Source organism: Elephas maximus, chromosome 4 (assembly GCF_024166365.1).
Source record: "Elephas maximus indicus isolate mEleMax1 chromosome 4, mEleMax1 primary haplotype, whole genome shotgun sequence".
NCBI lineage: Eukaryota > Metazoa > Chordata > Mammalia > Proboscidea > Elephantidae > Elephas > Elephas maximus.
This window is the reverse complement of record NC_064822.1, coordinates 78,681,334-78,696,267: the sequence shown is the minus strand read 5'-3', so window position 1 is coordinate 78,696,267 and position 14,934 is coordinate 78,681,334.

Here is a 14,934-nt window from a genome sequence, read left to right as displayed (position 1 = left end):
CCCATAACAGGACCTAAGAACTGGTGGCTCCACTCAGGTCACACAGCCACCTGCAACAGGGTTCCAAGGATAACTGGTACCTCCCAGTCCTTACAATCAAAAACATTGGGTGTCCATGGTCCATCTGCAGAACCCACCCACCTGTACACTCTAAGAAACAGGGACACACTTTCCTCAGAGACACTTGGAGGATGATTTTCAGCCCCTGCCTTTTTCAGAGCATGACATCCTGCTACAACCAGATATGAGTACCTACACCAATCACCCCTGCCCCTCTAAGACTGTAGGACAGAGCCTGTACCACACACTTGATGATAAGCTACCTAGACACCTGAGCTGAATTCACACAAGAAAAGTGAATGGACTCCTTAGACTGATATACCTGATAACAGCTCTAGCCATCTGGGGACAGGACGTCAGAGCTCCAATGGTGAAAATAATCAAGCTAGCTCACTCAAGCAAACCATTTGGGCACATCAAAACAAAAAAAAAGCAAGAAGCTACGATACAGTAAGCAAAAATAAAATGAACTAATACAATAACTTAAAGATGGCTCGGAGACATCAGTCAATATCAAGTCACATAAAGAAACAGACTATGATCATCTCAACAAGCTCTCAAAACAAAGAATCCAGGGATCTTCTAGATGAAAGTGCATTCCTGGAATTACTGGATGCAGAATATAAAAGATCAATACACAAAACCCTTAAAGACATCAGGAAGGAAATCAGGCAATACAAAGAACAAGCCAAGGAACACAGGTAAAGCAGTTGTAGAAACTAAAAAGGTTATTTAGGAACATAATGAAAAATTTAATAACCTGGAAAAATCCATAGACAGCAATCAGACATTCAGAAGATTAACAATAAAATTACAGAATAAGACAACTCACCAGAAAGTCAGAGGAACAGAACCAAGCAAGTGGAAGGCAGAATTTCTGAACTTGAAGATAAAGCACTTTGCACCAATATATTTTAAGAAAAATCACATAAAGGAATTTTAAAAAATGAAGAAATCTTAAGAATCACGTGGGACTCTATCAAGAGAAATAACCTACGAGTGATTGGAGTACCAGAACAGGGAGGGATAACAGAAAATACAGAGAGAATTGCTGAAGATTTGTTGGCAGAAACCCTCGCTGATACCGTGAAAGATGAGAAGATATCTATCCAAGATGCTCATGAAACTCCACATAAGATACATTTTAAAAGAAAGTCACCAAGACATATTATAATCCAACTTGCCAAAACCAAAGATAAAGACAGAATTTTAAGAGCAGCTAGGGATAACCAAAAAGTCACCTACAAAGAAGAGTCAGTGACAATAAGCTCGGACTACTCAGCAGAAACCATGCAGGCAAGAAGGCAATTGGATGATTTATATAAAGCACTGATGGAAAAAATTGCCAGCCAAGAATCGTATACCCAGCAAAACTGTCTCTCAAATATGAAAGTGAAATCAGGACACTTCCAGATAAATAGAAGTTTAGGGAATTGGTAAATACCAAAACAAAACTATAAACCATACTAAAGGGAGCTCTTTGGTTAGAAAATCAAGAATATCACGTATCAACCCAGGACTAGAACACTGGACAGAACACTCAAATGTAAACCCAGACAGAAAAATCACAAAAATACATCGAGATATAAAAAGGTTCAAAATAGGGAAACAGTGATGTTATTATGTAAATAAGACAACATTAAAACAAAACAGGGACTAAGAACTGTAGTCATTGATTTTTCATATGGAGAGGAAGACAAGGTGATACAAAGAAATAAAACTTAGGTTTAAATTTAGAAAAATAGGGGTAAATATTAAGGTAACCACAAAAAAGACAAACTATTCTACACATCAAAATAAAATACAAGAAAAAAATAGAGACTCAGCAGAAACAAAATCTTCAGCAACGAATATGAGGAAAAGACAATATATAAACTACTCAGCACAAAAAATTAAATGGGAAAAAGAAACTGTCAACCACACACAAAACAAGACATCAGAATGATAGCACTAAATACATACCTATCCATAATTACGCTCAATGTAAATGGACTAAATGCACCAATAAAGAGACAGAGAGTGGCAGAATGGATTAAAGAACAAGATCCGTCTATATGGTGCCTACAAGAGACACACCTTATACTTAGAGACACAAACAAACTAAAATTCAAAGGATAGAAAAAATATATCAAGCAAACAATCAAAAAAGAGGAGGAATGGCAATATTAACTTCTGATAAAATAGACTTGAAAGTTAAATCCATCATAAAGAATAAGGAAGGACACTACATAATGATTAAAGGGACAATATACCAGAAGGATATAACCATATTAAATATTTATGCACCCAATGACAGGGCTGCAAGATACATAAAACAAACTCTAACAGCATTAAAAAGTGAGATACACAGCTCCATGATAACAGCAGGAGAATTCAACACGCCACTTTCAGTGAAGGACAGGACATCCAAAAAGAAGCTCAATAAAGACACAGAAGATATAAATGTCACAATCAACCAACTTGACCTCATAGACATATACACAACACTTCACCCAATAGCAGCCAAGTATTCTTTCTTTTCTAGTGCACATGGAACATTCTCTAGAATAGAACACATATTAGGTCATAAAGGAAGCTTTAGCAGAATCCAAAACATTGAAATATTACAAAGCATCTTCTCTGACCATAAGGCCATAAAAGTGGAAATCAACAGAAAAAGCAGGGAAAAGAAATCAAATACTTTGAAACTGAACAATACCCTGCTCAAAAAAGACTGGATTATACAAGACATTAAGGATGGAATAAAGAAATTCAGAGAATCCAATGAGAATTAAAACACTTCCTATTACAACCTTTGGGACACAGTGAAAGCAGTGCTCAGGGATCAATTTGTATCAATAAAGGCACACATACAAAAAGATGAAAGAGCCAAAATCAAAGAATTATGCCTACAACTTGAACAAATAGAAAGAGAGCAACAAAAGGAACCCTCAGGCACCAGAAGAAAGCAAATAATAAAAATTAGAGCAGAATTAAATCAAATAGAAAACAGAAAAACAATTGAAAGAATTAACAAGACCAAAAGCTGGTTCTTTGAAAAAAATAACAAAACTGATAAACCATTGGCCAAACTGACCAAAGAAAAACAGGAGAGGAAGCAAATAACCTGAATAAGAAATGAGATGGGTGATATTACAACAGACCCAATGGAAATTAAAAGAGTCATATCAGATTACTAAGAAGAATTGTACTCTAACAAATTTGAAAACCTAGAAGAAATGGATGAAATCCTAGAAACACATTACCTACCCAAACTAACAGAGGTAGAACAACTACATAGGCCCATAACAAAAGAAGAGATTGAAAAGGTAATCAAAAAACTCCCAACAAAAATAAAACCCTGGCTCAGACAGCTTTACTGCCGAGTTCTACCAAACTTTCAGAGAAGAGCTAACTCCACTAGTACTAAAGGTATTTCAGAGCATAGACAAGGACGGAATTCTCCCAAACTCATTCTATGAAGCTACGATATCCCTGATACCAAAACCAGGTAAAGACACCACGAAAAAAGAAAATTACAGATCTATATCCCTCATGAATTTAAATGCAAAAATCCTCAACAAAATTGTAGCCAACAGAATTCAACAACATATCAAAAAAATAATTCACCATGACCAAGTGGGATTTATGCCAGGTATGCAGGGATGGTTCAACATTAGAAAAACAATTAATGTAATTTACCACAAAAATTAAAAAAAAAAATTTTTTTTTACCACAAAAATAAAACAAAAGACAAGAATCACATGATTTTATTAATTGATATAGAAAAAGCATTTGACAAAGTTCAACACTCATTCATGATAAAAACTCTCAGTAAAACAGGAGTAGAAGGAAAATTCCTCAATACAATAAAGGGCATTTACACAAAGCCAATAGCCAACATCATCCTAAATGGTGAGAGACTGAAAGCATTCCCATTGAGATCGGGAACCAGACAAGGATGCCCTTTATCACCACTCTTATTCAACATTGTGCTGGAGGTCCTAGCCAGAGCAATTAGGCTAGATAAAAAAAAAATTAAAGGGCATTCAGATTGGCAGGGAGGAAGTAAAAGTATCTCTATTTGCAGATGACTTGGGCTTATACACAGAAAACCCTAAGGAATACTCCAGAAAACTACTGAAACTAATAGAAGAGTTCAGCAGAGTACCAGGATACCAGATAAATATATAAAAATCAGTTGGATTCCTCTACACCAACAAAAAGAACATAGAAGAGGAAATCAGCAAATCAATGACATTTACAGTACCCACCAAGAAGATAAAATACTTAGGAATAAATCTTACCAGAGATGTAAAAGAGTTATACAAAGAAAACTACAAAACACTTCTGCAAGAAACCAAAAGAGACCTACATAAGTGGAAAAACACACCCCGCTCATGGATAGGAAGACTTAACATTGTAAAAATGTCTATGCTACTAAAAGCAATCTACAGATTTAATGCAATTCCGATCCAAATTCCAATGACATTCTTTAATGAAATGGACAAACAAATCACCAACTTACAGATTTAATGCAATTCCGATCCAAATTCCAATGACATTCTTTAATGAAATGGACAAACAAATCACCAACTTCCTATGGAAGGGAAAGAGGCCCTGGATAAGTAAAGCATTACCAAAAAAGAACAAAGTAGTTAGTAGGTCTCACTCTACCTGTTTGTAGAACCTGTTATACCGCCACAGTAGTCAAAACAGCCTGGTACTGGTACAACAACAGACACATAGACCAATGGAACAGAATTGAGAATCCAGACATAAATACATCCACATATGATCAGCTGATACTTGACAAAGGCCCCAAATCAGTTACATGGGGAAAAGGCAGTCTTTTTAACAAATGGTGCTGGCATAACTGGATATCCATTTGCAAAAAAATGAAACAAGACCCATACCTCACACCACGCACAAAAACGAACTCAAAATGGATCAAAGACCTAAATATAAAATCTAAAACAATAAAGATCATGGAAGAAAAAATAGGGACAATGCTAGGAGCCCCAATACATGGCGTAAACAGTACACAAAACATTACTAACAATGCAGAAGAAAAACTAGATAACTGGGAGCTCCTAAAAATCAAACACCTATGCTCATGCGAAGACTTCACCAAAAGAGTAAAAAGATTACGTACAGACTGGGAAAAAGTTTTTAGCTATGACATTTCCAAGCAGCACCTGATCTCTAAAATCTACATGATACTGCAAAAACTCAACTAAAAAAGACAAATAAACAAATTAAAAAATGGGCAAAGGATATGAACAGGCACTTCACTATAGAAGACATTCAGGTAGCTAGCAGATACATGATGAAATGCTCACGATCAATAGCCATTAGAGAGATGCAAACCAAAACTACAACAAGATTCCATCTCATTCCAACAAGGCTGGCATTAACCCAAAAAACACAAAATAATAAATGTTGGAGAGGCTGTTGAGAGACTGGAACACTTATACACTGCTGGTGGGGATGTAAAATGGTACAACTACTTTGGAACTCAATTTGGCGCTTCCTTAAAAAGCTAGAAATAGAACTACCATACGATCCCTCAATCCCACTCCTTGGAATATATCCTAGAAACATAAAGCCTTTACACGAACAGATATATGCACACCCATGATCACTGCAGCACTGTTTACAACAGCAAAAAGATAGAAGCAACCAAGGTGCCCATCAATGGATGAATGGATAAATAAATTATGGTATATTCACACAATGGAATACTACACATCAATAAAGAGCAATGATGAATCTGTGAAACATTTCATAACATGGAGGAATCTGGAAGGCACTATGCTGACTGAACTTAGTCAGTTGCAAAAGGACAAATATTGTATGAGACCAGTATTATAAGAACTCATGAAATAGTTTAAACAGAGAAGAAAATATTCTTTGATGGATAAAAGTGTGGGGATGGATGGAGAGAGACAGATTTTCACTAATTAGACAGTAGATAAGAACTACTTCAGGTGAAAGGAAAGACAACGCACAACACAGGCGAGGTCAGCACAACTGGACTAAACCAAAAGCAAAGAAGTTTCCTGAATAAACTGAATGCTTCGAACGTCAGCATAGCTGGGGCGGGGGTTTGGGGACGGTGGTTTCAGGGGACATCTAAGTCAACTGGCATATTAAAATCTATTAAGAAAACATTCTGCATCCCACTTTGGAGAGTGGCGTCTGGGGTCTTAAACGCTGGCAAGCAGCCATCTTAGATGCATCGATTGGTCTCAACCCACCTGGATCAAAGGAAAATGAAGAACACCAAGGACACAAGGTGATTACGAGCCCAAGAGACAGTAAGGGCCACATGAACCAGAGACTACATCATCCTGAGACCAGAAGAACTAGATGGTACCTGGCTACAACCGATGACTCCCTTGACAGGGAACACAACAGAGGACCCCTGAGGGAGCAGTAGAGCAGTGGGATGCAGACCCCAAATTCTCATAAAAAGACCAGACTTAACGGTCTGACTGAGCCTAGAAGGACCCAGGTGGTCATGGTCCCCAGACCTTCTGTTAGCCCAGGACAGGAACATTCCCAAAGCCGACTCTTCAGACAAGGATTGGACTGGACAACGGGATAAAAAAAAGATGCTAGGGAAGAATGAGCTTCTTGGATCAAGTAGACACTTGAGACTGTTGGCATCTCATATCAGGAGGGGAGATGAGAGGGCAGAGGGGGTCAGAAGCTGGCAGAATGGACACGAAAAGAATGAGTGGAGGGAAGGAGCAGGCTGTTTCATTAGGGGGAGAGTAATTGGGAGTGTGTAGCAAGGTGTATATGGGTTTTTGTGTGAGAGACTGACTTGATTTGTAAACTTTCACTTAAAGCACAACAAAAAATTTTTATAAAATATAAAAAAATATATCACCTATTTAAAAGAAATTTTTAAGGCAAAAGCATCCATGGACAAACAAAATAATTACCAGTTTTTAAACACTAAAGTAAAAAGAGTTGGCATAAAAATGGAAACCTAAGAATTCTTAAAAATAATAACACAAAGGTAAAAGATCCAGTGGTGTATTTTATGTTTTAAACTCATCTATGATTTCTCCCTGTGTTTTGACTATTTTTTAAAAATGGCAGGTTCCCATTCCCAAAGCCAACTCTTCAGACAGGGATTGGGCTGGACTATAAAACAGAAAATGATACTGGGGATGCGTGAGCTTCTTGGCTCAAGTAGACACATGAGATTATGCGGGCAGCTCCTGTCTGGAGGCAAGATGAGAAGGCAGAGGATGAGAGAAGCTGGCTGAATGGACACTGGGAATACCTGGTAGAGAGGAGGAGTGTGCTGTCTCATTGGGGGAGAGCAGCTAGGAGTACATACCAAACCAAACCCAGTGCCGTCAAGTCGATTTCGACTCATAGCAACCCTATAGGACAGGGTAGAACTGCCCCATAGAGTTTCCAAGGAGCGCCTGGCGGATTCATAGCAAGGTATATATAAGTTTGTGTATGAGAAACTGACTTGATTTGTAAACTTTCACTTAAAACAAAATAAATTTTTAAAAAGGGAAAAAAAAAATGGCAGGTTCTTTCCAAAAATGTCCTCCTACTGTTTCACCTAGCCAGTGAAGAGACTGGTTAATAGTAGCCTCTACCACAGGCAGAGAAGGAGCTTAAAAGTTGATGTGAAAATATGATTTTCCCATCTAACAATTTATCCAAGCACAATTGTATACTGCTCTTCCTTTTAAAGGCATAAAAAAGCAAATCCATGGCCCTTGAGTTGATTCTGTCTCATAGCGACCCTGTAGGATAGAGTAGAGCTGCCCCATATGGTTTCCAAGGAGTAGCAGGTGAATCTGAACTGCCATCCTTTTTGGTTAGCAACTGAGCTCTTACCTGCTGTGCCACCAGAACATACATCACAACTGTTGACATTCTGTATTTCTAGAGCAATAATATGCTTAAGGGAAATACAAAAAAAAAAAAAAAAAAAAAGTGAGAAGAAATCAGCTTGAATAAAGAGCAGCTGGGAAAATAGAAAATGAAATTGTAATGATGTCAAGAACAGATTCATATCATCAATTTCAACATATTAATGTGTCAAAAATGGGCAACTGAAGCCAACCTGCTTTCCCCACAAAGGGTTGGAGAGGTATGAATGTTTTCTCCCATGGGGAAGCCTTTCCCACCAAACTATCCCAATTGATGGCAATGAATACACCAAATCTGCCAGCACTAAAAACAAAAGACAAGTACAGGAGACATTAAAAAACAATCAAGCATTTGGGAAAAATAAGAAGGAATAAATGAGTTGGTTCTGATTGAATTTAAAATGATGAAGTAAACAAATTTGGAAATGAAGTAATAGAAAACATGACATACTAGAAAAGGTTGCTTTGAAGGCATCTTAAGATATAGAATGTTTACTCAAAACTCTTAACTAGATCACAAAATGGCGGTATCATGTTTTCAGATTTATAGAGTTGCTTCAATAAGAACACAGATTTGCATTTTGTAGAAGGAAAACTGTGGCTTAGACAAATGAAGTAAATTGCCTACAATCAGACAAACCAGTACACATCAGAGCCAAAATGTCTAGAATCCTCATTCTTAACCACTAAGTAACATAAAAAAGTGAAAGTAAACAATCAAACAACAAGGAAGAAAACTATAGACAGATTCAAAACTAAAACATTAATAACTGGAGGCCATTTTTCATGCACGTAATGGTCTTCCAGAGCCCTGGTGGTGCAGTGGTTAAGAGCTCAGGCTGCTAACCAAAAGGCTGGCAGTTGAAATCCACCAGCCAGCCACTCCTTGGAAACCTTATGGGGCAGTTCTACTCTGTCCTGTACGGTCACACTGAGTCAGAATCGACTCAACAGCAATTGGTTTGGCTTGATTTTGGCTTAAATAGTCTTCCATGTCATAAGAGCACACATAAATTCTCAGCCTTTTACACAAAAGAAGTGCCAAAATAGCAACACCAACAATGATAAAAAGTTAATATTTATTGGCGACATCCCATATGCCAAGCTTTTTGCCTGCACTATTTCATTTCCTCCTTACAACACCCTGTGAGCTTAGTGACATTATTATCCTCAATTTAAGATAAGGAAATCGGAACTTAAAAAAGTTAAGCAACTTATATTAAGTCATTCAACTACCAAGTGGCAAATGCAAGATTTAAACTTGACTCTGAACCCTTGCTCATACCACTATCTTCGAGGCAGTAGAACATGATGGCTCACAGGCTAGTCTCTGGGTATAGACTGCCTGAATGTGAATTCTGGCACTACTGCCTCTGAGCTGAGCTACCTCAGGCCAGCTGCTGAACCTTTCTGTGCCTGTCCCTCAGTTACATCATCTGTGACATGAGAATGATACTAGCACCTATTTCACCGTGGTGTAATGAATTAATGCAAGTAAAGCACCTAAAAGTACACCCGCACATAACATCCTATATAGCCACAAATTTCAGCTAAAATGATGATGATTGTTACTGTTATCATTAGTACCCTGTCTTCCAGCACCTACAATACTAAATGTTTATAAGATATCCCTGAACCATTAGGAAAAGTTTAATTTATCTTCAGTAAGCGTAACAGAGAAAATGTCTGAAATATATTTTAGAAATTGTTCTACTAAGGAAAATTGTGTGCTTAATGGAGTATGCTTTAATTTTCCCAGAAAGTCACTATAAAAAGCAACGAGAACATTATAAGGTTTAAACCAAAACCAAACCAAACCCATTGCTGTTGAGCTGATTCTGACTCAGCAACCCTACAGGACAGAGTGGAGCTGCCCCATACGGTTTCCAAGGAGCTCCTGATGGATCTGAACTGCCGACCTTTTGGTTAGCAGCAGTAGCTCTTAACCACTATGCCACCAGGGTTTCCTTATAAGGTTAAAAAACCAAACCAAACCCACTGCCGTTAAGTTGATTCCAGCTCATAGCGACCCTACGTGACAGAGTAGAACTGCCCCATAGAGTTTCCAAGGAGTGTCTGGTGGATTTTAACTGCTGACCTTTTGGTTAGCATCTGAAGCACGTAACCATTACACTACAAGGGTTTCCTTATAAGGTTTAGGACAACATTATTTGACTTACAATAGTAAGGCCATGTACCATCGTTGGATTACATTTCTTTTTCCTTCTTATTTTTGATTACCAAAGGATTTGCAATTAATATTAGCTCTTTAAAAATATAAACCCAAAACATAACAGCAACCAGATGGTAGAACTTCTGAATTCTTTTAGAACTTATCTTTGTTGTTTAAAAGAAACTTTCCCTACAAATCTGAAAAGTAAAACCCTACAGCAGTCCAGTATTTTACTCACACTGAATGTAAATGCAAATAGAAATTACTGCCCCACTATTGTTCCAGTTTATATGTATTATTTCCAAAGCATGGAGCACTACTTTATGTCAATACAAAACAAAGAATTAAGTACTTACCACAAGAAAAACATCAGAGAAATATCCTATAACATTATTATGTAAATTCTCACCCAAAAACACTGTTCTCTAAATCTTTTGTTGTTAAGTGTCATCAGTCATTTCTGACTCAGAGCACCTATGTACAGCAGAACAAAACACTGCCCAGTTCTGCACCATCCTCACAATCATTGTTGCATTTGAGCCCACTGTTACAGCCACTGTGTCAATACATTTTGTTGAAGGTCTTCCTCTTTTTTGCTGGCCCTCTACTTTACCAAGCATGAGGTCCTTCTCCAGGGACTGGTCCCTCCTGGTAACATGTCCAAAGTAAGTGAGGTGAAGTCTCACTATCCTCACTTCCCGGGAACATTCTGGCTGTACTTCTTCCAAGACAGATTTATTTGTTTTTTTGGTAGCCCATGGTTTATTTGATATTCTTTGCCAACACCATAATTCAAATGCATTAATTCTTTTTTGGTCTTCCTTATATACATTGTCCAGCTTTCACATTCATATTGTACCTATAGTATGTGGCATATAGTAAACATTTAATATATGTTAGCCATGATTATTATTTATGTACAAAATTTTATACAACTATATGTGTGTTTTTGATTCACTGAAAAAGTTTAAGAATAAAACAAGGAAACTGTCAGTAGTAGTAACCTCCGGTGCAGGATGCAGAGAGGGATGTGGGATGATTGTTTTAAGAAAAAAAAAAAAAATGCATCTGAAAGCCAACTATAAATTATTTTCAATTACTTAAACCAAAGCCTTCTTCCATAACTATGGATAATTAAGGATCAGTTTCGCCTAAATTTGCCGTGGAGTTTGCAGGGCCCAGGAGCCCACACACATGGCTAAAGCTGTCAGCCCTCAAGGCCCTGTCCCACACTCCTCATCACAGATAGATCCTGATGTGGGCTCGATGCCCATAAGATGCTGAGGGACAGGAGTCTGAGAGCACACACGTCCCTCTATCTCTCTCTCAGCTCTCCATCCATTAGAGGGACTCTATTAAATCGGACCTCACACTACCGAAAATTCTTTCCAAATCAATGAATTCTACTAAGGACTCCTGCCACTTGCTGGCTTCCTGCTGGTTGGTCAGTTGATGTCTTTTCTTATTTTATTGAGGGTATAATTTGTCATTTGAAAAACATTTTTCACTTCACATGTCAGCATTGTTTTAGTGTAGCTTATTGTTCAATTGTGCTACTTTTTTTATACGTACTTACCATTCATCCTTCTCCAAGCATCTGCTTTTATTTTGTCCTTTTTTTAATCTCCTATCTTATATTATGGAAACCCTGGTGGCGTACTGGTTAAGTGTCATGGCTGCTGACCAGGAGGTCGTAGTTCGAATTTGCCAGGTGCTCCTTGGAAACTCTATGGGGCAGTTCTACTCTGTCCTATAGGATCGCCATGAGTTGGAATCAACTCGACGGCAGTGGGTTTCGTTTTTTTGGTATCTTACAGTTTTTTTATGTTTATTCTTTTTATTTTTCTCTTAACTTAATCAGCCCTTTTTCTTATCTTCCTTTCTATTGGCTTTACTTTCCTTTATAAAAAATCATGCTTGAGGGGGCCAAGATGGCTGACTAGGTAGGAGCTACCTCGGATCCCACTTGCAACAAGGACTCGGAAAAACAAGTGAATCGATTACATACATGACAATCTACGAACCCTGACCATCAAACACAGATCTAAAGAGTTGACCTGAGTGACAGAGACTGAGAAAGAGCAACCACGGGGAAGCAACGACTGTTTTCGGAGTCTGGAGCCAGCGTCCCAGTCAGAAAACCCTGGCGCTGGGCTTTGGACTGGGCCAGGGGAGCTGAGCACGGCATCCTGAGACAGCGCAAACATGGACGGAGCCCTAGCCCCCACAAGTGACCTCGGGGGAAGCCCAGCCAGTGCACGCAGGCAGGGCAGCAACGTGGCTGACAGGAGGAGAAGTCACTGGGAGGCAGCGACTGGTTTTGGTGACTGGAGTGCGGCGTCCCAGCCAGGGAACCTTGGTGCTGGGCTTTAGACTGGGAGCAGAGGAACTAACCAGGGCTTCTGAGACAGCACAAGCACAGTACGCAGGCCTGACCCTCGGGGGCAATCTCAACCCAGCCAACGCACAAAGGCTACACACCCCTCGGGAATCTCAGATAAAACAGTCATCACCAAGCAAGATAAGTAATTTTGTCTACATTCAGGGGTGCTACTCTCTCCTATCTATCTGATCCCTACCCCGCTTCCCAGGCGGCTTCATTAACATTGGAATTTCCTGAGCCAGAGAGTGAAGTGCTCTGCAGTTTTTTTTGTTTTGTTTTGTTTTTGATCTTTTTGATCTTTTCCTAAACCATTCTCCTGGCCTGAGAGAAGCAGCTACAACAAACCCAGGGACCAAAAATCCTTCCCTGACTTCCCAAAATTGGACTAAAAATACAGAACCAGCTCCAGCCAAGCCTATGAGATCCACTGTCTTGGGCTTTCATCCCTACAGGGAACAAGGTGGCTATTATAATGCAAAGGCTATTCTGATAGGGATCTGACTGTCATTGTTTTAGCAGATTACTGGAAAGATAAGTTTCCTAGGTCTGATATCTCTGCTTTTTAAACAGAGCCCTCACTGACCCACAAAGGGGAACTGAGGGCTGAAGCTCCTCCCAGACCACCTAGCCTCCTGCCTTAGGGGTCTGAGGAGGGTGACACCTACCAATCTGTAGAGGTACATGCATTGGGTGCCTAAGGTACAGCTGCAGAGCCCACCCACCAAAGTGCTTTAGGAATAGAGACACACCTACCTCACTGGCACTTGGGGGAACCCTGTCAGCATCCTGCACCCGCAGAGTGTGACCCCCTGCTGCTACCAGAATCTGGTGCACACAATTATAACCAGTACTCCTCTACGTGGATAGGTGATAGTCTGCACCACACACTTGGTGACCCAAAATCAGATTCTACTCAAGAATAGGGAATGGACTCTTAGGCTTACATATCTGGTAACAGACCAAACCAGCTGGTAATAGGTCATAAGTGATTCAAGGGCTACAACAATCAAGACAGCGCAATCTACTAGCCCATCTACATATATTGAAAGAAAACAAAACAAGATAAGACTCAGTGAGCAAATATAAATACAATATCTTACAGATGGCTCAGAGACAGTAGTCGATATCAAACCACATAAAGAAGCAGACCATGATTGCTTCTACAAACTCCCAAATTAAAGAATCAAAATCTTTCCCAAATGAAGATGCAATCCTGGAATTGCCAGATGCAGAATATAAAAAAACTAATTTACAGAATGCTTCAAGACATCAGGGATGACCTCAGAAATGAAATAAGGCAATCTACAGAAAAACACAGACAGAAAAAGCCAAGGAACACACTGATAAAGCACTTGAAGAAATCAAAAAGATTATTCAAGAACACAGTGGAAAAATTAATAAGCTGCAAGAATCCATAGAGAGAGAGCATTCAGAAATCCAAAAGATTAACAGTAAAATTACAGAATTAGACAACTCAATAGGAAGTCAGGAGCAGACTCGAGCAATTGGAATACAGAGTGGGGGACATGGAGGATAAGGGAATTGACACCAATATAGCTGAAGAAAAATCAGATAAAAGAATTAAAAAAAATGAAGAAACCTTAAGAATCACGTGGGACTCTATCAAGAAGAATAACTTGCGTGTGATTGGAGTTCCAGAATAGGGAAGGATAACAGGAAATACAGACAGAACAGTTGAAGATCTGTTGGCAGAAAACTTCCCTGACACCATGAAAGACGAAAGGATACCTATCCGAGATGCTCATCGAACCCCATATAAGATTGATCCAAAAAGAAAATCACCAAGACATATTATCATCAAACTCGCCAAAACCAAAGATAAAGAGAAAATTTTAAAAGCAGCCAGGGATAAAAGAAAGGTCTCCTACAAAGGAGAATCAATAAGTTCAGACTACTCAGCAGAAACCATGCAGTCAAGAAGGCAATGGGATGACATATATAGAGCACTGAAGGAGAAAAACTGCCAGCCAAGGATCATATATCCAGCAAAACTCTCTCTCAAATATGAAGGTGAAATTAAAACATTTACAGATAAACACAAGCTTAGAGAATTTGCAAAAACCAAACCAAAGCTACAAGAAATACTAAAGGAAATTGTTTGGACAGAAAATCAATAATGTCAGATACCAGCACAACACAAGGTCACAGAACAGAACATCCTGATATCAACTCAAATAGGGAAATCACAAAAACAAATTAAGATTAATTTTAAAAAGAAAAAAATGCTCAAAACAAGGAATCATTGAAGTCAATATGTAAAAGATCACAATAATCAAAAAGAGGGACTAAATACAGGAGGCATAGAACTGCCATATGGAGAGGAAAACAAGGAGATGTAGGACGATACAAGTTAGGTTTTTACTTAGAAAAATAGGGGTAAATATTAACGTAACCACAAAGAGGTATAA